General features: G+C 47.4%; 1 protein-coding gene across 1 annotated transcript in view; it reads left to right on the forward strand.

Annotated features, from left to right (window-relative positions):
• ap3b1a (adaptor related protein complex 3 subunit beta 1a) overlaps window positions 1-25,284 on the forward strand; it is a 411,535-nt gene that overhangs the window by 320,366 nt on the left and 65,885 nt on the right. The window lies entirely within an intron of this gene.

Below are 25,284 nucleotides of genomic sequence, written 5' to 3' on the forward strand. Positions count from 1 at the left end.
GTCCCACCCCACAAAAAATCATCAACATGCATCATAAAAATGCCAGAAAGATTTCCTTTATAGTGCCAGTAAAACATTGCAGGATCTGCTTTCAACTGGCAACAGCCTAACTTTAGCAAAACTGACCTTACCGAAAAATAGCAGACTCTAGATGCATCATTTAATCCATATACACATTTGTTCAACTTCCAGAGTACCCCTTCTGTGTTAGCTGCTTCTTTAGGAGGACGGAGAAAAATGTCTTTCTGGAGCTGATGCCCCTGCAAAAAGGCAGCTTTTATATCTATAGATTTGCATTCCCATGCCTTTGTGGCTAATAGAGCCAAGAAGATCTTTAAAATAACCTTTCCTGCTGTAGGTGAATCTACCCTTAAATCCTGATCTTCTAAGTTTTCTTCAAATCCCCTTGCCACGAGCCTGGCCTTTGCCTTATAAGTTCCATCCGGAAGAACCTTTTCCGTGCAAATCCATCTGTGGGATAGAGCTCTTTGTCCCCTATCCGGTACTTCCGTGTATACCCCAAATTCACTCCAACTATGCAATTCTTGCTGTTTAGTTTCTTGAATAACTTTTTATTTGAAGCCACCAAAATCTCACGTTCATGTGGGCTTCTACTCCTATTAGTATTCGTAGTCTTACTCATGTTCCGAGATCTTGACAAACTACGTCCCCTCTCCCGCCTGATATCTTGTTCAGTACTGCTACTGCTTGATCTTTCCCTTCTGCTGTGGGATGTCCTTTCAATAGTTCTCGACCTTTTCCTGCGGACCTGTTCACTATCCGATATACTATCTGAACAGGCACTGCGTTTCTGTGCCCTCCATTTTTGAACTTCGTTTTCCCAATCCATTGGCTTGACTCTTTCCCCTGAATGCTGTACATTCAACCAATGTTTATACTTTCCAGTGGCCTTCCCTGCTCTCCTAATAACAGTTGCATCCTTCCATTGACTAGACCCTTCAGGCAAGTATGTCACTTTTTTACCAACTTTTGGCAGTTGCCCTTTCAGAAAAATGGCCTGTTTTAATTCACCAGAAGTGTTGTGTTCCTCCACAGAAACCCTGTCTATATCAGTTAATACCCCTCATAGTTCTGTAACACATGCGTACCAGATGACTCTGGTTCCTCGTCATGTCTGTCTACTCTGCCTAAATTTGAAAATTTGTAATCTGTACCCATTATCCTTGCTGAATGGACCCTAACAGTTTGATTACCATGTTGCAAAATAATTGTATTGCCATCTATGCCTATGATCTTCCCTGGGCCTTTCCATTCATTAGAATTGTCTCTCTTATAGTATACCATGTCTCCTTGCTGAAAAATGGCATCTGATGGCCGTACGTTATGTCTTAAAGCTCTGCGAATTCTTTCAGAGACTTCTGCTTCCAAAAAAGCTTTTCTACTGCTATGTAATGCATTTAAATGTTCAGCAAAACCAGAGCTAATTGTAGTCCCCTCCCAAGCTGGAGGCTGGTCATCCAAAATGGATGGAATTTTAGGATTTCTACCAAACACTAATTGATAAGGACTATAGCCCCCAACCATCTGCGATGAATTCTTTGCATGTACTGCCCATGCTAAAGCTGAATTTAGCCTGCAATTTGGTCGATCTGCCAAAATTTTCCGAAGCATGTCATCGATGACAGCATGATTTCTTTCACAGCCACCATTACTAAATGGACTTTCTGCAGCCGTATTCATGACTCTGATATTCATGTTTACACACATATCCCTAAACTCATCATTAGCAAATTCTCCCCCATTGTCCGTAAGGAATTTTGCCGGTGGACCCATTCCTGTCCCTATCCATTTTTCCACGATTTGATCCAGAATTACTTACTTTTCTTTACTTCGTACAATCGTTGATTGACTAAATCTGGTTGCTAAATCTACAAAATGCAAAATATATATTATTTGCTTTATCCCAGATCTTAAGGTCCATGGCCACAATGTTGTTAAAATCCCTGGCCAAAGGTAGGGTTACTATCAGTCGTGCTGGTGTCCTTCTGTACTTCCTACAAACTTCACAGCGGTCACTAACCTGTTCTATCAGTTTAGTATAGTCGTCATCCCTTACCCCTGCATCCTTTAATACATTTTTCAGCCTCCGAGGAGACGGATGTGCAAATTGCCTATGCAGTTTTAATACCACAAGCTTTTTATCAGCTAAAGTCCCATTTTCAACTGCCATTAACACATCGTTAACCACTCTACTTGAAAAATTATTTGTCAGTAATGGAATACAATAGTGTCCCGACTGTGTAAATTGTAAGTCCACAGTCTTTCCAAAAACTGTTGCCTTATCCTGTTCCATATCCAGTTTCATGTGTGCTTTCTTCATCGATGGTCTGCTCAGAAGCAAAGGTATCTCACTTGATACAACATCCATGCTACTGAAATGATTCACTCCGGCAATATTGCAAGGGATCACCACTCTTTTCAGCGACTTCAGAGTACTATCATCCCCAAACCTGAAACTTGTGGAACTTTCAAATTCCTTAACGTTGTTACGATTTTCAGCATTCAAAGAGTCCAGGTTACGTTTCTACCAGTCAATTCCACACACAGTAGATGTGCAGCCACTGTCCAATACAGCACAGTTGAAGGATTCTGCAACCAACATCCTCATTACCGGCGTAAAACTGCTTGTCAATAGGACAATGCCTTCTTTCTGGTCACTATCTTTTTCCTCTTCTGACTCTTCCGTGTCATGTGTCGCTTCAAACACTCTATCATAACGGTATTGAGAGTCACATCGAAAACATTGATTTATCATGCCCCGTGCATTTCTGGGGTTCATCTTCCTATTGTAGGTTCTAACTGGGTTTCTGTCTTTAAAATTTCCTCGTCTCGATCTCCGTCTATAGTCTTGAGCCCTGTTCGTAGCCATACGATTTCGCCATCCTGTTACTAGTGTATCTTCCATATTCTGCCTTATTGCAGGCTGACCTATTTGGGTCACCAGAGCCATCGGAATCTAATGTTTCCCCAGAAACCTTTGTAAAGCTTTTGTCATCTGTTCGAATAAGGTATCCTTATCAGTAAACTGAACTCCTGTCAAAACCAGGAGCCTATCCATGTTGCTCACTCTAGCACAGTCAAGTAATTTAAAGACCAACACAGACTGCAGAAATTCCAAATTGTGTTTCTGCAGCCTTTTATGTGGTCTGCCAAATTTGATTATATAGTCTTCCATGGAGATATCCTCCATTTTCCGGAACTTATCAAAATCCGACCATACTTCATACGCACTTAACAAGTCATCTTTCTTGTAAATCTTATCCATATAATGTAATAAAGTCTCCAGACCTTCTTCTGAGTCTAACTCTTCCAATTCCAGCTCAGAAAGCACTTTGTTTCGGATTTTACTGCCATATGGTAGAGAAAGAGCCAATGCCATACCTTGTTTTCTCTTTCCCAAAGCAGTTACTTTAGTCCACATAACTACTGCACTTCTCCATTGGTCGTACGATTCCCTTTCAGAAAATAAGGGAGGATAGTCATATCCAGCCATCTTTATCCTGGGTTCAGCCATGTATCTTTTTTTTTTTCCTTCTCACTCACTCCTTGCTCTGATCAGGAAAAGTTGTATTTTTCAAACCTTCACATTTGCACAGCAACCATCCTCTGCTACCATTGTTATACATTTTAGTTGCTGTGAAATGAAGAGTCTAAAGTTCTTGTTCCTTTTCACCAAACACCATTTATTTCACTTCCACAGCGTCTGCACAAAACTCTTAACAACACACCACCCGACAGAGGCCACCTGAAGCCCCTTTCCATATCAGTGTCAATTAATGGATACTTAACATAAATGAGACAACTAATTGCAATGTCTCTGAACCCATTACTTAACAAATATACATGAAACCATAAACATAGTGCAAAAGCCATTTACCTTTCGTACAGGTCCCACCCTTATTAACCCCCGACTCTAATCTAAACTACTGCCCCCCCCCCCCACCCCCCCAGTCTGCTGACGGTTAATTTTCCGCAAAGATGTGGATGAACAGTTGCCACCTCCGGGTGAACCCAAACAGTGACCCTCTCAAGGCGAACTTGATTTTCTCCAAACAGAGAAGGCTAGCCATGTCCGATAGCCAGGTCTCCGACTTCGGGGGCTTTGAGTCCCTCCACCCTAATAGTATCCGTCTCCGGGCTACCAGGGAAGCAAAGACCAGAATGTCTGCCTCTTTCTCCTCCTGGATTCCCGCGTCTTCTGACACCCCAAACATCGCCACCTCTGGACTCAGCGCCACCCTTGTTTTTAACACCGTGGACATGACGTCCGCAAGCCTCTGCCAAAATCCCCTAAGCTTTGGACATGTCCAAAACATGTGGACATGGTTCGCCGGTACTCCCGCACATTTTGCGCACCCGTCCTCCACCCCAAAGAATCTGCTCATGTGGGCCACTGTCATGTGAGCCCGGTGAACAACCTTAAATTGTATCAGGCTGAGCCTGGCACGTGTTGCGGACGCGTTGACTCTACTCAACGCGTCCGCCCATAGACCATCCTTTATCTCACCTCTAGCTCCTCCTCCCACTTGCGCTTCCGCTCCTCGGTCTGCGTCTCCTCCGACCCCATAAGCTCCTTATAAATGTCCGAGACGCTCCCTTCTCCGACCCACCATCTGGAAACTACCCTGTCCTGAATCCCCCTTAGCGGTAGGAGTGAGAAGGTTGACTCCTGTTTACAAAGGAAGTCCAGCACCTGCAGATACCTGAATTCATTTCCCCTCGCCAACCCGAACATTTCCTCCAACGCCCTCATACTCGTAAAGCTCCCCTCTATGAACATATCCGCCATCCTCTCAATCCCCGCTCTCCGCCATAACCGGAACCCCCCGTCCATACTCCCCGGGGCTAACTGGTGATTGTCACAGATTGGGGCCCAGACCGATGCTCCCACATGCCTCCTCCATTGGCCCCAAACTCTCAAGGCTGCCACCACCACTGGACTGGTGGAGTACCGTGCCGGCGGTAACGGCAGAGGCGCAGTTACCAACGCCCCCAAACTGGTGCCCTTACATGAAGCCGCTTCCATACGCACCCATGCCGACCCCTCCCCCACCACCCACTTCCTGATCATGGCTGTATTCACCGCCCAGTAATAGTTACTAAAATTTGGCAGCGCCAGCCCGCCCTCTCCCCGAGTCCGCTCAAACATTACCTTCCTTACTCGCGGTGTCTTGCCCACCCAGATGAAGCCCATGATCACTCTGTTGACCCGCTTAAAAAAAAACTGCGGAATAAAGATGGGGAGACACCGAAATACAAATAGGAAACTCTGGAGGACTGTCACCTTCACCGTTTGCACCCTCCCAGCCAGAGACAATGGAAGCGCGTCCCATCTCCGAAAATCGTCCTTCATTTGGTCCACTAGCCGGTCCAGATTCAATTTATGCAGCCGGTCCCATTCCCGTGCCACTTGGATGCCTAGGTACCTAAAGCTTCCATCTACTAACCTAAGCGGCAGCTCTCCCAGTCGCCTCTCCTTCCTCTCCCCCCCCCTCCCCCCCCCCCCCCCCCCCCCCGCCTGCACCACAAACATCTCACTCTTTCCCATATTAAGCTTAGATCCTGAAAACCGGCCAAATTCCCCTAGAATCCTCATGATTTCTTCCATCCCCTCTGTTGGCTCCGAACGTACAGAAGCAGGCTCTATGAGCAATTGCTCCATAGCCAACGCAAACAACAGTGGGGAGAGGGGGCAGTCTAAAATAGTCCAATGTTGTCCTATTCGTCGATACACTTGCCACAGGAGCCTGATATAGTAACCTGACCCAGTCAATAAAGCCCCGCCGAATCCAAACCGTCCCAGTATCTCCCACAGATAATCCCATTCTACCCGATCAAAAGCCTTTTCTGCATCCATTGCAATCACTACCTCCACCTCCCTACCTTCCGGGAGCATCACGATCACATTTAACAGCCTTCTTGCATTGGCCACCAACTGCCTACCCTTAACAAACTCCGTCTGGTCCTCCCCAATATCGTCCGGAACACAATGCTCAATCCTAGAAGACAAGATTTTGGCCAGCAACTTGGCATCTACATTCAACAGGGAGATCAGCCTGTCGAACCCACACAGCTCCGGGTTCTTGGCCCGCTTAAGAATCAGCAAAATAGTTGCCTGTGACATCGTTGTGGGCAGCACCATCTTTCCCTTGCCTCATTGAACACCCTCAACAACACTGGCCCCAATATCCCCGAGAACTTTTTATAAAACTCCACTGGGGACCCGTCCGGACCCGGGGCCTTATCCGCCTGCATGGCCTTCAAGCCCTCCACTATCTCCTCCAGCCCAATTGGGGCCCCCAGCCCTTCTACCCGCTCCCCGTCCACCTTTGGGAAATTCAGCCCCTCCAAGAAGCGCCTCATCCCCTCCGGCCCCGTAGGGGGTTTCGACCTGTACAGCTGCTGTAGAAATCCCGAAACGCCTTATTCACCCCTACTGAATCACCAACAAGGTTACCATCTCCGTCCTTTACTTTCCCTATCTCCCTAGCTGCCTCCCATTTCCTAAGCTGCTGTGCAAGCATTTTGCTGGCCATCTCTCCATGCTCATAGATCGCCCCCCTCGCCTTTCTCAGCTGCGCCACCGCCCTCCCTGTGGTCAGAATGCTAAAGTCCACCTGTAACCTCCGCCGTACCCTTAAAAGCCCTTCCTCTGGAGTCTCCACATACTTGCTATCAATCTGCAGTATCTCCTTTACCAGTCGGTCCGTCTCTGCCCTGTCCACCTTCTCCCTATGGGCCCGGATCGAGATCAGCTCTCCCCTGACCATCACCTTCAGTGCTTCCCACACCACCGTTGCTGAAATTTCCCCCGTGTCATTGACCTGTAGGTAGCTCTGAATACATTTCGTCAGACGCTCGCACACCCCTTCATCCGCCAAAAGTCCCACATGCAACCTCCAGTACGGGCGCTGGTTACTGGCTTTACTAACCTGCAGGTCAACCCAGTGCAGAGCATGGTCTGAGATTGTAATCGCCGAGTACCCCGTGTCCACCACCCCAGCCAGCAAGGCCGTGCTCAAAATAAAGAAATCAATCCGGGAGTACACTTTATGCACGTGTGAGTTGAAGGAGAACTCCTTCACCCTCGGCTGCCCAAATCTCCATGGATCCACCCCCCCCCCCCATCAGCTCCATGAACCCTCTTAGTTCCTTTGCCATTGCTGGCACCCTGCCCGTTTTCGAGCTCGACCGGTCCAAGCCAGGGTCCATAACTGTGTTGAAGTCCCCTCCCATGACCAACCTGTGTGAGTTCAGGTCCGGTATCTTCCCCAGCATCCTCTTTATAAACTCCACATCATCCCAATTTGGCGCATACACATTTACTAATACCACCTGCACCCCCTCTAGCTTCCCACTGACCATAAATGTACCGACCTCCCATGTCCGAGACTATTCTACCCACCTCAAACACTATCCGCTTATTGATCAGGATCGCGACCCCTCTCGTCTTTCAATCTAATCCCGAGTGAAAGACCTGACTGACCCAGCCTTTCCTCAGTCTAACCTGGTCCATTACTCTTAGGTGCGTCTCCTGCAACATTACTACGTCCGCCTTCAATCCCCTAAGATGCGGGAACACGGGTGCCATTTTGACCGGCGCATTTAACCCTCGAACATTCCAGGTGATCAGCCTAGCTGGGGGCTCATTGCCCCCCCCCCCCCCTCCCGCCAATCAGCCATCCCCCTTTTTAGGCCCACCGGTCCATTCCCAGGCAGCCCCCGCCCCCAACCTCCTCTCTATCCCTCAGCCCAAGTCTCTCCCTCGTCAGCAGATCATTCACCCCCCTCCCTCCCCAGTAACAACACCCTGTAACCCAACCTCTTTATTAAACCAAACATATGCACACCCCCCACTGCGCTTCCGAGTGCTCGCTCGCCCAGCTAGCTTGGTGGCCCCCATCCCCGGCACCAGATAGTCTGCCACCTATTGTTCCCCCCCCCCCCCCCCCCCCGCGCTCATATAAACAAACTTCAACATCAAACAATCCCCACACAATTGCCCAACAGAAAAACACCAAGATCAAAACAAGCACCCCTCCATCCCCAACAGTGCAAATGAAAACCTTCACTCACTCAGCTCTACCGCTGGTTTCAAATCAATGCAAATGGCATCACAAACATCTTCCATGAAACGCAAAACGAGAAACTTTTTACAAAAACAGAGAAACAAAAAGAAAAAACAAAAACATGAACGTTGCAGCCAAGTTCAAAAGTTCTCAATCCATCACCAGCCCTTTCATTTTCGCAAAGTCCAACCCGTCCTCAGGTGACTCGAAGTAGAAGTGCTGATCCTCATACGTGACCCAGAGACGGGCTGGGTATAACAGTCCAAACTTCACCTTTTTCTTAAAAAGGATCGACCTGATCTGGTTGAAGCCTGCTCTCCTTCTGGCCACCTCTACACTCAGGTCCTGGTAAACCCGCAGGATGCTATTGTCCCATTTACAGCCCTGTGTCTGCTTTGCCCACTGTAGAATGCGCTCCTTATCCGAGAACCTGTGGAATCTCACCACCATTGCCCTCGGAAGGTCTCCCATTCGCGTCTTCCTCGTGAGTGCTCTGTGAGCCCTATCCACCTCTAAGGGCCGGGAGAATGCCCCATCCCCCAGCAGATTCACAAACATGTCTACGATGTATGCCCCAGCATCCGTTCCTTCGGATCCCTCCTGGAGCCCGACGATTCTTAGGTTCTGCCGGCGGGACCTATTTTCTAGGCCCTCCACCTTCTCCAGGAGTTTCTTCTGCTGGTCCCTCAGCATCCCCACCTCCAGCTCCACCACAGTCTGATGTTCCCTCTGCTCAGCCAACGCCTTCTCGACCTTCTGGATCGCCAGATCCTGGGCGTCCAATCTATGCTCCACCCGCTCAATCGACTCTTTTATCAGGTCCAAGCAGTCCCGTTTCTGCGTAGCAAAGCCTTCCTGAATGACTTGCATCAGCTGCTCCATAGACTGCTGGGTCGACAAGCCAGAGGTCCGAACCTCCGCCATGCTGTCTTCTGTTGCAGCTACAGCCCAAGCCTTCTCTATCTTTTTGTTTCTGCCCTTACGAACACTTCTAGTCCTTCTCTCCATGCACCAAAGTGGGAATTCAGTAAACAATTGCCACTAACATCCGTTTTACAATTCAAGTCCGGTAGAAAAACGGGGGAAAGGTCCAAAAGCCCGATCAGAGCGGGAGCCAGCAAATGTGCGAATTACTCCTTCATAGCCGCCACCGGAAGTCAGACCAGAGTGTTATTACCGTAAAAGTAATGTCTTGATGAGAAAATGGAGACCTTTACATATGCAGGCAGAAGTTCATCAAGTAGTATTGCCGGCAGGGTATAGAAAGGACGTGTTGCGAGTTGCACCTGAGGTGCCAGTGGGAAGTCATTTGGGAATAAGGAAAACTCAAGCTAAAATATAAAAACATTTTTATTGGCCTGGCCTACATAAAGATGTAGTTAAATTTTGTCAATCATGTCACACATGTCAAGTGATAGGGAAACCTCAAGCAGTGATAAAACCAGAACCCTTAATACCGATTCCAGCATTTGAAGAACCTTTTACAAGGGTCCTAATTGATTGTGTAGGACCTCTTCCTAAAACGAAAAGTGGGAATCAATATCTTTTGACTATAATGGATGTGTCTACTAGGTTTCCAGAGGCCATTCCAGTACGTAATATTACAGCTAAAAAGATTGTGGAGGAGTTACTTCAATTCTTTACTTGATATGGACTACCCACAGAAATACAATCGGATCAAGGATCGATTTTTACCTCAAGGTTATTCAAAGAAGTTATGGATAGCTTAGGAATAAAACCGTTTAAATCAACTGCATACCATCCAGAATCGCAGGGAGCGTTAGAAAGGTGGCATCAGTCATTAAAGACAATGTTGAGGGCTTATTGTCACGATTATACAGAGGATTGGGATAAAGGAATTCCATTCGTACTGTTTGCAATTAGGGATGCACCTAATGAGTCAAACAAATTTAGTCCTTTTGAACTAATTTTTGGTCATGAGGTAAGAGGACCACTTAAATTGCTTAAGGAAAAATTGGTGAGTGAGAAATCGGAAATTACATTATTGGATTACGTGTCAAATTTTAGGGAACGATTAAATAGAGCAGGTGAATTGGCTAGACAACATTTAAAAGTTGCACAAAATGTGATGAAATGGGTAGCGGACAAGAAATCCAAAGTTTGTAGTTTTGCCAGTAGAGATAAAGTTTTAATATTGTTACCCGTGGTAGGTGAACCTTTAAAAGCAAGGTTTTGTGGACCTTATCAGATTGAAAGGAAATTAAGTGAGGTGAATTATGTGGTAAAAACACCAGATAGAACAAAAACTCCCCGAGTGTGTCATGTGAATATGCTTAACAGGTACTTTGAAAGGGAAGGAGAGAAAAAGGAGGAGGTTTTAATGATTCTAACTCAAAGTGACGAACCAAAACCAGATGACTTGGAATTTGACATACCTCAACTTAAATTGGAAAACAAGAATGTTCTTAAAAATTGGGATAAATTGTTGCGTTAACTTCCAGAGGAAAAATGGACTGGCCTGAAAGAGTTATTGATATCACATGGGCAAGTTTGTGGAGATAAATTGGGAAGTATTAAAATGGCTATACATGATGTAGATATGGGAAATGCTGTTCCAATCAAACAACATCCATATAGACTTTAAAATTGGCACAGGTTAACAAAGAGATTGAGAGTATGTTTAAAAATGGCATAATTGAAGTGGGTTGCAGCCAATGGAGCTCACCCATAGTGATGGTACCTAAACCAGACGGTACACAACGGTTGTGTGTGGACTAGAGAAAGGTTAATGGAGTTACAACAACGGACTCTTATCCTATCCCACGTTTGGAGGATTGCATTGAGAAAGTGGGACAATCAGCTTCTATTTTCAAACTGAATTTATTTAAAGGTTACTGACAGGTACCTTTATCTGAAAGGGCGAAGGAGATTTCAGCTTTTATGAATCCAGATGGTATATATCAATTCAAAGTTATGCCATTTGGCATGAAAAACGCGCCAGCCACATTTCAACGGTTAACTCACAAAGTTGTTTCAGGATTACCCAATTGTGCGGTATACATCGACGATCCGGTAATTTTCAGCCAGACATGGACAGAACATTTAAAACATCTGATGGAATTATTAGTCGACTTCAGGAGGCAGGTTTGGTGGTAAACCTAGCCAAAAGTGAATTTGGAAAAGCCCAAGTCACTTTCCTTGGCCATACAATCGGACAGGGTCGAATGGTCACACGGGATGTGAAACCAACAGTTATTGAGAAGTTTCCGATACCCTGAAGACGAAGGGAAATAATGCGATTTCTTGGTATGAGTGGATTTGATCGAACATTTGTGCAAAAGCTTGTAGCGTGGTTGCTCCACTGATGGACTTGCTGAAGAAACGTCGAAAATTTCAGTGGGCAGCGGACTTTCAACAGGCATTTGACTGCCTGAAGGCTGCGGTAACCAATACTCTTGTGTTGGAGAATTACAAGGGACTCTGTGATCAGATTGAACTAAAGTACCTGACTTTAAAGCGTCCTGCTGAGGCGTAGAGGAATGGATGGATCGTGCAGAGACCTTCTTGTTCAAAGAGACTGTAAAATGCAATGTAAGTTATGCTGCAGTGTTTTTAGCCAAACTGTTGTTTGAAGCTAATTCTCTCAAGTGCAGATTACTTGAATATATGATGAAATATTTTCAATATTGCTGCAAATTAACTGGAGCAGTTGCGCACAGTACATCTGATGGAGGATGGTTGAGATGTCCTGGATAAATTTACAATCAGTTAATCATGTGATGTGAAAATAGTCGCAACAATGACTTATATTTATAAAGCACCTTTAACATAATGCAATGTGCCAAGGCACGTCATAGGAGTCTTATAATTCAAAATATGATAGAGAGCCAAATATGGCAATATTAGGGTAGATGACCAAAAACTTGGTCGAAGAGGTCAGCTTTCAGGAATATGTTAAAGGTGGAAAGTGAGGTGGAGCAGTGCTGGGAAGGAATTCCAGAGCTTGCCGCCTAGACAACTGAAGCCACAGCCACCAATAGAGAAGCAATTAAAATTGGGGATGCACATGAGGGTAGCACGGTAGCATTGTGGATAGCACAATTGCTTCACAGCTCCAGGATCCCAGGTTCGATTCCGGCTTGGGTCACTGTGCGGAGTTTGCACATCCTCCCTGTGTGTGTGTGTGGGTTTCCTCCCACAATCCAAAGATGTGCAGGGTAGGTGGATTGGCCATGATAAATTGCCCTTAGTGTCCAAAATTGCCCTTGGTGTTGGTTCGGGTTACTGGGTTATGGGAATAGGGTGGAGGTGTTGACCTTGGGTAGGGTGCTCTTTCCAAGAGCCGGTGCAGACTCGATGGGCCGAATGGCCTCCTTCTGCATTGTAAATTCTAATTCTAATGAGACCAGAATTAGAGGAACACCGATATTTAAGAGGGTTTCTGAGAGATTACAGAGATAGGGAGGGATCAGGCCACGGAGAGATTTGAAAACTAGCATGAGCATTTTGCAATCTAGTTGTTACTTGACTTGACTTGGTTGTCCAAGCTGACACACATCCATAGATTTGGAAGTTGATGTGTCAGCTTGGACAACCAAGTCAAGTAACAACTAGATTGCAAAATGCTCATGCTAGTTTTCAAATCTCTCCGTGGCCTGATCCATAAATTTGGAGGTTGAAATAGTTGTGTACAGTAAGCGTTCAGATTGGAGTTGTCATCCTTGGAGGTATATAATTTTGAAGATGTGAATGAGACTATGTATGAGCAAGAAAGAAATACATTGTGCCTCTGGTGCAGTAATAAAAATCATTGCACTGCACTTTCAAAATTATGGCTATCACATAAAATCAAGTGTTCATCTCCTCATTTAGGGAGAGTGCAATAACACTGCTGCATGCTTCAGAGAACTAATTAGAACAAATATTTTGTCGCATATATACTAACCCGCGAAGCGGTAAATTTACTCTGCATTATGAGGCATGCATATATTTTTCAAGTACTGTAATAACCCAGTTTTGATGAGCTACGTTAACCGCCTGAATCCCAGAATTTAAATTTGCACAACATAATGCAAAATTGTATTTCGATTCCTTCATATTGGGAACATTAATTTTTCAATTGTACAACTCCAGCCATTGAAATTCTGATCCTGTAAAGTTCATTATTTGAAAATAAAGTTGCAATCGATAATGTCTTGCAACAGTATCTCTTCTATTTCAGTATAACTGAATACGGCACAAAGCCTTTTAAATTTAGAACTTTAATTGACTTATTTGCATCTGATTCACACTGAAATAGTATCACTAACTATGTCGAGGGTAGGATTACCATATATTCCTGAATATTATTGGACAATTTTTGTTGTGTTTGTGTGGTGAGTATCAAGATATGCAAATATGCAACCAATGAACACTCAGAATAGGACACAACCAATGGGCAGTCAGGACACTCCGAGGTGGCATCACCACAAGGGGGCATGACATAAACACTATAAAAGGGATGAGGCACTCACACCCTGCCTCTTTCCACAGACAGACATCTAGGGAGTTAGACAGGGTTGATCAGCAGCATCACACCCCAGCACGTGGCTTAGAGCAAGCTGGTACAGTTAGACTGAGTTACTACAGTTAGATTAGTAAAGAGTCAAACTCATTTGAGAAATTGAGAACCGGATAGTGGGTGGTCTGCTCCAGCCGTCGTTGTTCGACAGGCCGCGCCCAGATCCTATGTCATACGTATGGCTGATGGCTCCATTGTGCGAAGGAATCGAAGGGCACTGCGAAACGTTGCTTGCCCACAACCACTTTCCCCTCCATTTCCACATGTCGAATTGCCACCTCCAGACACTTCGAACCACGAGGCCACTAGTCATGCCTCCCACTCGCCTGTCAAGACACCGTGAGACGCAAGCCTCAGAGACTGGACTTATGAGCATTTGTTTTGTTTGTTCTGTTCTGTATTCCTCAGTCAGTCACATTAGACAGACACATTCACATGTATATACATCTAAAAAAGAAAAGGGGGGGGAGATGTTGTGATATGCAAACTTGCAACCAATGAACACTGAGAATAGGACACAACCAATGGGCAGTCAGGACACTTCGAGGTGGCATCACCACAAGGGGGCATGACATAAACACTATAAAAGGGATGAGACACTCACACCCTGCCTCTTTCCACAGACAGACATCTAGGGAGTTAGACAGGGTTGATCAGCAGCATCATACCCCAGCACGTGGCTTAGAGCAAGCTGATACAGTTAGACTGAGTTACTACAGTTAGATTAGCAGAGAGTCGAACTCATTTGAGAACTGTGTTAATAGTTCAATAAACACGTTGAACTTATTTCAGAGTCTGGAGCATCCTTTAGTTAAGACTCTATCAAGTATCAGCCTGTGTTATCAGAAGCAGCATAACACAACATGATTGGGGGGGGGGGGGTGCACAGGAAGGGAGGGACCAGGGGTGGCGGAACACAGGGACGGAGGGATAAACAAGGCTTGAAAAGGAACAGCAATAGGGCTACAAAGTGCCACAACCAAGGGCTCGGAACAAGGAATCGCTGCAAGCATCCACCCAGTACGGTCTCTGGGCGAAGGGAGACCCCAGAGTGCAGGGGGCTACCCGTGTGGCGGTCGCACAGCGGGCGGCCATGTTGGGTGGCCCCTGGATGAAGGGAAACCCCAGAGCGCAGGGGCCCGACCGCATGGAGAGAGCAGTCACAGCGGCCATACTGGACGGCCCCCTCACAAAGGGGAATCCCGGAGGGCAGGAGCGCATCCACCAGGTAAATATGGTTAATCCCACAGGAGCGAGGGGACAGAAGCTCCACAGCAGGATAGTCACCTGGAACGTAAGGGGACTCAACGGCCCAGTGAAAAGATCCAGAGTCCTCAACCACCTAAGAAACATGAAGCCAGACATAATCTTCCTCCAAGAGACGCACCTGAGAGCGCAGGACCGACTGCGGGTAAGAAAGGGCTGGGTGGGACAGACCTACCATTCCTGTTATGGGACGAGGGCCAGGGGCGTGGCAATACTGATCAGCAAATGGACGATGTTTAGGGCGACAAAGACGGTTACGGACCCAGGGGGGCGGTACGTCATGGTCAGCGGGGCCCTGGATGGGGCACCGTAGTACTAGTTAACGTGTACGCATCCAACTGGGACGACCCGAGCTTCATCAAGAAGACCATGGCAGAAACCCCTGATATAGCGACGCACCAGCTAATCATTGGGGGGGGGGGGGGGACTTCAACTGTGTACAGGACCCAACGACTGACAGATCAAACCCCAAGACAGGGAAAACCTCAAACATGGCAAGGGAACTCAGTCACTTTATGGAACAGATCGCAGATCAGAGCAGTGGACCCCTGGAGGTCCACCCACCCAGGGGAGAAGGAGTTTTCCTTCTTCTCTGCAGTACACAATGTATACACCAGAATTGACTTCTTTGTGGTCGGGAAAACGGTGCTTCCGTGGATAGACAAAGTGGAATACTCCGCAATTGTGATATCAGACCACGCTCCACACTACATGGACGCAAGGCTGGAGACGGGCAGGGCCCAACGCCCCACATAGAGGTTGGGCGTTGCCCTACTAGCTGACAAGGCCTTCAACAAAAGGATATCGCGGGCCATAGCAGAGTACACGGACAACAACCAGAACGGGGAGGTCTCACCCTCCACGTTCTGGGAAGCGCTAAAGACCGTACTAAGAGGGGAAATCATCGCTTTCAAAGCGCGAAGAGATAGGGAGGAAAGGGCGGCTAGGCAGCAGCTGGTCAACTCCATACTGGAGGTAGACCGTAAATAGTCCGAGGCCCCGACCGTAGAGCTTCTGGCGGAGAGGAAAGAGTTACAAAAGAATTTTGATCTGCTCTCCACTAGGAAAGCAGTGCTTCAACTCCGCCATGTACATGGGACCCTATATGAACACGGAGACAAAGCCAGCCGTCTGCTGGCACATCAGCTGAGAAAGCAGGCGGCCACCAGAGAAATTGCACAGATCAGGGATACTAGAGGCACATTAGAAACAGGGCCAGAAAAGATCAACAAAGCTTTCAGGGCATTTTACCAAGGGCTGTACACCTCAGAGCCCCCAATGGGGGAGTCCGGGATGGAATGGTTCCTTGATGGACAGGACAAAACAGTCGTGGGGGAGGGCAGAAAACGGGGCCTGGAAGCACCACTAGCACTGGGAGAGATCATGGACAGCATTAGCTCCATGCAGGCGGGGAAGGCGCCAGGACCAGACTGGTTCCTGGTGGACGTCTACAAAAAATTCGCGACAGCACTGGCCCCGCACCTGCGGGAGATGTTCACAGACTCGCTGGCTAAGGGCACACTGCCACCCACGCTAGCACAGGCCTCAATCTTGGTGATACTTAAGAAAGATAAAGACCCAACGAAATGTGGGTCATACAGACCCATCTCACTGCTGATGCCAAAATACTGGCCAAGATTCTAGCCAAAAGGACCCACAAAGCAGCATGGACGGAATCATCGCGCTCCTGAAAGAGTTGGTGCATTCTCGGGCTACAAACTCAACATGAGCAAAAGCGAGATCTTCCCGGTACACCCACAAGCAGGTAGGGCAGCACTAACAGGACTGCCATTTAAACAAGCCCGACACAAATTCCGCTACCTGGGGATCCAAATAGCCCATGACTGGAAAGGGATCCACAAATGGAACCTCACCAGTCTGACAGAGGAAGTAAAAAAGGACCTGCAAAGATGGAACACACTCCCACTCTCCCTCGCAGGGAGAGTCCAGACGATCAAAATGAACGTGCTGCCTAGGTACCTCTTCCTATTCAGATCCATCCCGATCTACACCCCCAAGGCCTTTTTCAAAGTATTAGATAAACTAATCATGGCGTTCGTATGGGTGGGGAAGAATGCTAGGATCCCAAAGAAGGTCTTACAAAAAACAAAATCAATGGGAGGGCTAGCCCTCCCAAACCTACAATTCTACCACTGGGTGGCAACGGCCGAGCGAATAAGGGGATGGATCAAGGAGCCAGAAGCCGAGTGGGTGCACGCGGAAGAGGCCTCCTGCAAGGGGCCCTCCCTCCGGGCCCTCGCCACGGCGGCACTCCCATCCCCACCCAAAAAACACACCAGCAGCCCAGTGGTGGTAGCCACCCTCCAGTCCTGTAACAACTACGGCAGCAATTTGGCCTGACCAAAATGTCAGACAAAGTTCCCATCTGCAACAACCATATGTTCACACCAGCACTGACTGACGCCACCTTCAAAAGGTGGAGACAGGACGGTGGGGACACTGACAGTCAGGCACCTATACACCGACGGCAGGGTCGCAACACTGGACGAACTGACAGAGAACTTCCAGCTAGCCAGGGGGAATGAGCTAAGATACCAGCAACTCAGAAACTTCCTACGAAAGGAGACAAGGACTTACCCACAATCGCCACGACAGATACTACAGGAGGAGTTACTGGATGCAAGCATACTAGAGAAAGGAAAGTGTAGCGACATGTATGACCGGTAGAAGGGGCCGACACCGTACTGGATGCAACAAGATTGAAATGGGAGGAGGACCTGGGGATCGAAATAGGGTGGGGACTCTGGAGAGAAGCACTGCATAGGGTCAACTCCACCTCCACATGCGCAAGGCTCAGCCTGACACAACTAAAAGTGGTACATAGAGCCCACTTAACAAGAACTCGTATGAATAGGTTTACATAGAATTTACAGTGCAGAAGGAGGCCATTCGGCCCATCGAGTCTGCACCGGCTCTTGGAAAGAGCACCCCACCCAAGGTCAACACCGCCACCCTATCCCCATAACCCAGTAACCCCACAACGCTAAGGGCAATTTTGGACACTAAGGGCAATTTATCAAGGCCAATCCACCTAACCTGCATATCTTTGGTTCTTCCCGGAGGTAGAGGATAGATGTGAACGGTGCCAAGGAGACCCAGCCAACCACACCCACATGTTCTGGTCTTACCCCAAACTTGTGGAGTTCTGGACAGCCTTCTTCGAGGCAATGTCCAAAGTGGTGGGGGTGAGGGTGGAGCCATGCCCGAAAGTGGCGTTCTTCGGCTGTTCAGACCAGCCAGATCTATTCCTGGGGAGGAGGGCAGACGCCCTTGCCTTTGCCTCCCTGATCACCTGCCGTAGAATCCTGTTCGGCTGGCGGTCAGCAGCACCACCCAAAGCTGCAGACTGGTTGTCCGACCTCTCGGAATCTCTCCAAATGGAGAAAATCAAATTTGCCATCCGAGGGTCAGACGACATCTTCCACAGAACGTGAGAGCCATTCACCCAATTGTCCCGGGACCTGTTTGTGGCCAACAAACAAGCAGAAGAATAGCCAGGTAGCCAAAAACCAGGGGAAAGCGGCCAAAGCATGAGAGGGAGAGATCAGCCGTGGCGCGGTGGGGGGGGGGGGGGGGGGGGGGGGTGGTGGAGACACAGCTAGATCTAAGAGGAAGGCACGGCTAACCACGGGGGGAGGAGGGAAGAGACAGGCAACAATAGAGGAGAGCCAGGGAGGTAGGGAAATCTTAACTAACTGGGCATCCATAGGAACAGAGAAAAAGGAGAACACAGGTGGAAGACGGGAGGGCCGGCTGAAGCGGTAGTGAGCACGAGACGACAACGGCAGCGAAATCCATCCGGGAAAAGCAAGGAGCAACACCAGACCCATTCGAGGATTGCCCTCCGGAATTGTCTCTCCGGCACCCAAATGTATATCTACCCCTCCCCCCACAAACAGATGCCTACTTATGTGTGTAAATAATTTTGCCAAGTGTACAGAGTTGCTGCAGCTGGGCGGGTGCATTATACCCTACCAGTTACATTATTTGATTTTGTACTTCTCTCGTGTTGTTACTGTTTTTTTTTTTTTTCTTTTCTCTTCTCCCTTTGTGATTTGTTTGTGTGTGCCCTTCCCTCCTATATAGATATATATATCATATCCTGTGTACATAACGGCAAATATACTCTGTTCAAAAATCCAATAAAAAAACATTTATATTTAAAAAAAACATGATACCAGGTGTACTTGTCCAATCTATTTAGTTCAACTCAGCAAGATCCGTGACAACCAGCTACTGAATACAGGCACAATGGACAGGATTCAGTCTCCTCATCAGCTCAGGACCACCGGCAACCTTAGTGCCAACTGGTGATCATCCAGCAGAAATTTCAACTATACGTGGAAGCATCCGACCTCAGTGGCGTGACGAATGCTCAGAAGATAGCTCTTCTACTCACCACTGCGGGTGACCATGCAATAGAGATCTTCAACTCCTTTCACTTTTCCGAAGGGCAGGACAAAACGAAGTACCAAACCACCCTGGACAAATTCGACAGCCACTGCGAGGTGGACACCAACGAAATCTTCGAGCGCTACGTCTTCAAGCAGAGGATGCAAGGTAAAGACGAATCCTTCAACTTCTATCTAACTAACCTCAGACTGCTAGCGCAATCCTGCAACTTCGATGATATCACTGACTCCATGATCAGAGACCAAATCGTTTTTGGACTCCACTCTGATCCTCTGCGAGAGCAATTGTTGAAAATCAAGCACATGACCCTGCCAGTCGCGATTGAAACATGTACTGTGCATGAGCGCTCTAAAAATCGCTATTCACAGTACAAAACATCAGAAAGTGAAAAACAAGCCTCCCACAAGGTGGAGAGTGTTCAGGCCATCTCCTGGATGCAGTGCCTCCACATTGATGAAAGCGGCCATTTTGCGTGCTCTTCCCGGGGCCCGATGCATGCACAATGCGATCGGGAACACGGGGCAGCCGAAAACCGCACCGCGCATTCCCAACGACGCACTGAACGCCATGACGAACTGCGGCGCCGCCCCTTTTTTTTTAAAACTGCCCTGCAAGAGGCAAACGCTGTTTCAACTGTGGGAAACCAAACCACTATGCAGCCCTGTGCAGATCTGCACCACCAGTCAGGAGCCAGCGCTCCCAATTCCGACAGCACCACATCAGAAGTGTGCAACACCAAATGCATGACTCTGATCCAGGCAGTGCAACGGATCCAGATGATGAATACCTGGACAACACTTATCGAGTGGGCATTATTACAAAGTGCGAATACACCATACCGGACACATCGCGAGTCCAATCAATCCTGGCCGTAGATTCCGAGGACGAATGGCATGCAATGGTGAAGGTCAACCACTGCCCCATCCAGTTCAAACTGGACACAGGTGCTTCCGCCAACCTGATTTCGCAGGTGGACTTCAAGAGAATCAAGAAGCCCCCCACAATCCTTCCAGCTGCCTGCAAACTCCTGGATTACAATGGAAACGCAATCAAAGCACTGGGGTCCTGCCATCTGCAGGTGTCCAGCCGACACACACAAGCAAGCTTACGCTTCAAGATTGTTAAACTAGACAGGGTGTCCCTGCTAGGTGCCGATGCCTGCAAGCAACTGCACCTCATTCAAAGGGTCTACACCACGACGGCATCCCATTCGGATCTTCAGGCCAGCATCGACGACAGCCTAAACCAGTACCCAGATGTATTTAGCGGGATGGGCACGCTGCCATACGAGTACAAGATTGTACTGCGGCCTGATGCCAAGACAGTGGTCCACGCACCACAACATGCCCCTGCTCCACTGAGAGAGCGCCTGAAGGCAGAGCTCACAAGTCTACAACAAAAAGGCATCATCTCCAAGGTCACTGAACCAACCAACTGGGTCAACTCGATGGTGTGCGTAAAGAAGCCTTCGGGGGACCTTTGCATCTGCATTGACCCCAAGGATCTAAACAAAAGCATTATGCAGGAACATTACCCCATCCTGAAGAGGGAAGAAATCACGAGTGAGATGGCACACGCATGCTTCTTCACAAAATTGGACGCATCCCAAGGATTTTGGCAAATCCAACTTGAAGAATCCAGCAGAAGGCTCTGCACTTTCAACACGTCTTTTTGCAGATTCTGCTACAACCGAATGCCATTTGGCATCATCTCGGCATCAGAGATTTTGCATTGCATCATGGAGGGAATAGAACGGATTTGTGTCTACGTTGACGATATCATAATCTGGTACACAACCGCAGAGGAACATGTGTGGCGACTCAAGAAAGTATTCCGACGCACATATGAACATGGCCTCAAGCTAAACAGGTCCAAGTGCTGTTTTGGGACATCCACGCTGAAGTTCCTGGGCGATCAGAATTTGCAACACGGTGTGCGCCCGGACACAGACAAAATGAAAGCCATTGAGGCAATGAAAGTCCCCGAGGACAAGAAGGCAGTACTGCGCTTCCAGGGAATGGTCAATTTCCTTGGCATGTTCACCCAGAATTTGGCCCCACACACCACAGCCCTACGCAACCTGGTGAAAAAATCAACCGCCTTTGAGTGGACGGCGGAACACCGAACAGAGTGGCTGGAGCTGAAAGCCAAGCTCACCACTGCACCCGTCCTTGCATTCTTTGACCCATACCGAGAGAACAAGTTATCCACAGATGCGAGTCAGGATGGCATTGGGGCGGTGTTGCTTCAAAGAGACGACACGTTATCCTGGGTACCAATAGCATACACGTCACGGGCTTTGACACCCACTGAGACCAGATATGCGCAGATTGAGAAGGAGCGTTTAGGTCTTCTCACTGGCATTCTCAAATTTCATGATTATGTCTACGGCTTGCCAACATTTACTGTTGAGACGGATCATAGGCCTCTGGTCCACATCATCCAAAAGGACCTGAACAACAGGATGCCTCGTTTGCAGAGAATTCTGCTCAAACTCCGGAGGTAGATTTCAATTTGTATACACACCTGGCAAGGAGCTCATCATCGCCGATGCATTGTCCCACTCCGTCAATTCACCCAGCGAACCACTGGAGATCATCCAGCACATTGAATTTCAGGTACAACTGAGTGCAAGCACTCTCCCGGCAACAGATGAGAAGATCGTTCTCATCCGAGAAGAGACAGCCAAAAAACCCCTGTTGCAGTGAGTCATCCACAACCTCAGCAATGGCTGGCAGAAAGGGCAATGCGCTCAATTCTACAACGTCAAGGACGACCTGATGCTGATCGACGGCATCCTGCTCAAGCTGGACAGGATAGTCATCCCGCTACGTCTCCAGAGCATGGTGCTGCGGCAGATTCATGAGGGACACCTGGGCGTAGAAAAGTGCAGACGCAGGGCCCGGCAAGCTGTCCACTGGCCCGGCATCAACCAGGATATCACGGACATGGTCCTGAACTGCGAAACCTGTCAGAGGTTCCAACCAGCGCAGAGCAAGGAGACGCTCCAACCACATGACCTAGAGACCTCCGTGGTCCAAGGTTGGCATTGACCTATTCTACACGAATGGTCGTGACTATATCTTAATCATCGATTACTTTTCGAACTATCCTGAGGTGCAGTAGCTTCCAGACCTCACCTCACAGACCGTCATCAAAGCGTGTAAAGAGACATTCTCACGGCATGGCATCCCGAACACCGTCATCAGTGACAATGGCCCGTGCTGCCACAGTCGAGAATGGTCCACGTTTGCTAAGAGCTACAATTTCAGGCATGTCACCTCCAGTCCGCACTATCCGCAGTCCAATGGCAAAGTCGACAAAGGGGTGCACATCGTTAAGCAGCTCATCTGCAAGGCCTCGGACTCCGCTTCCGACATACACCTTGCACTACTTGCGTACCGGGCGACTCCCTTGTCCACTGGCATGTCACCAGCTCAAGTGCTGATGAACAGGGACCTGCGGACGACGCTTCCAGCCATACATCTGCCCAACCTTGATCACCTCCCAGTGCTGCAGAAGATGCAGCAGCTTCGCGACAGCCAGAAGCAGGGCTAAGACGCACATGCCACCGATCTGGACGTGCTATCCCCATCAGACACGGTCAGGATCAAGATACCGGATAGTGGGTGGTCTGCTCCAGCCGTCGTTGTTCGACAGGCCGCGCCCAGATCCTATGTCATACGTATGGCTGATGGCTCCATTGTGCGAAGGAATCGAAGGGCACTGCGAAAAGTTGCTTGCCCACAACCACTTTCCCCTCCATTTCCACATGTCGAATTGCCACCTCCAGACACTTCGAACCACGAGGCCACCAGTCATGCCTCCCACTCGCCTGTCAAGTCACCGTGAGACGCAAGCCTCAGAGACTGGACTTATGAGCATTTGTTTTGTTTGTTCTGTTCTGTATTCCTCAGTCAGTCACATTAGACAGACACATTCACATGTATATACATCTAAAAAAGAAAAGGGGGGGGAGATGTTGTGATATGCAAACTTGCAACCAATGAACACTGAGAATAGGACACAACCAATGGGCAGTCAGGACACTTCGAGGTGGCATCACCACAAGGGGGCATGACATAAACACTATAAAAGGGATGAGACACTCACACCCTGCCTCTTTCCACAGACAGACATCTAGGGAGTTAGACAGGGTTGATCAGCAGCATCACACCCCAGCACGTGGCTTAGAGCAAGCTGGTACAGTTAGACTGAGTTACTACAGTTAGATTAGTAAAGAGTCAAACTCATTTGAGAACTGTGTTAATAGTTCAATAAACACGTTGAACTAATTTCAGAGTCTGGAGCATCCTTTAGTTAAGACTGCATCAAGTAGCAGCCTGTGTTATCCGAAGCAGCATAACACAACAGTGGGTATGGAATAGGGATAGAATTTTTGTGACATATTTGATATGGTCAACTGGCATCACCTACTGTGAATTTCATGCAGATCAGTGTTTTAAGACGAGTATGGTGTATGGTATTCGGGATGATTAAAAACTTGAGTTGTAGTGTTGTCCAATAATTGTTTATTTTTTTTTGCAAGTTAAAATCCTGATCAACGATATAGAATGCTGGTCTATGATTAAGGTGCTCATAAATGGCGTTGCCACAGACATCAAAAAGAGGTCTTTATTAAATTGGTTTTAACTTTGAGCTGAATGATCAAGCATAGCTGTGACTCAAAGGGGAGAAGACTGCCATCTCAAATAAGTTGTTAAAGTGTCAACATCAACATTTGATCATTTTGACATAAGTACCATAACAGCCTGTGCTGAATACTATTCTATATATAAATGTGTACAGAGCATAATGACTTTTATGCGAAAAACTGAGCTATCTGACAGCATTTCTGTTTTTGTATTGATTTAAAACTTGGAGGGCACTTGTATGGGTAGGACTGCTGAAATAAAAGTTAATTTTATTTTAAAGTAGTTGCTCATCTCTGAATACCGCTGCTCATCATGTTTGCCTTCTGGTCCCTCTGAAGAAGTATTGAATCTTTCAGCAAATTCGATTGATCTTTTAGCAGTGTAATCACAATTACTCACCTCCTTAATTGGCCTGCCAGAAATCAGAAAATGGAAACTGATCGGCTGTGTGCTCCGATCAATAGCTTTAGAGCAATACTAGCAGGGGCGGGGGAGATAGAGGAGATAGTGAGATCAATTGGCCTGAGGTGTCAATCATTGTGTGTGGCTTTGCATGACAAACAATTTGCCTGACTGCGGTGGATCGCTCTAGTTCTCCATGCCACAGGTGAGAGCAAGAAAGAAAATATGCCTGTTCCAGAATATTTATAGGGCATTTGGTGTATAATGTAGTATGAAAATGATAACTGAATGAGAAGTGACTTTTGTTTTTTATTGCAATTAGGACAGCACATAAAACATTGATCTACAATAGCTGTCTATATTCAGTGATTGAAGATCACTGACAGGATTAACATTGGTGAGGCTCACCAATGGATCACTGAGTTTTTCCAATGCCTAACTGAACCATAGAGCTAAAGAATATATATGTCTGCTTCAATTCCTGGTATGCCTCGAGCTAGCTGATTACAGAAGGAAAATTCTGCCCAGTGCCCACTGCTGTTCTTTATGTATTAACTCCTACTAAAAGTGTTAATTCAGGATAAGATTGGGCTGGGCTTTTCTGTCCTTGTCCTCCCCCTTTCCACCACTTGCTGACATTCATGAGGATCACTCTAGAATAATAGTTTCTTGGACAAGGTGCTTGAGGATGACTTGTGTTCATGATCATGTTTCTCAGCTGTAAACCCATTTCACATGGGGAGAGCATAAAATTGCTAAGAGAAAAATAGCAGCAAAAATCTGTGTACCGTTGAAAATCTGATTGAATTGAAGTACAGCTTTGGGTATCTCCAGATGAATTGCAAAAAAGGCCACAAAGAATGTAACTCAACTTAACCAAGTGCATTTTACTAGTCAGTGTGCAAATTGCTGAGCA

Source organism: Scyliorhinus torazame, chromosome 9, assembly GCF_047496885.1.
Source record: "Scyliorhinus torazame isolate Kashiwa2021f chromosome 9, sScyTor2.1, whole genome shotgun sequence".
Classification (NCBI taxonomy): Eukaryota; Metazoa; Chordata; class Chondrichthyes; order Carcharhiniformes; family Scyliorhinidae; genus Scyliorhinus; species Scyliorhinus torazame.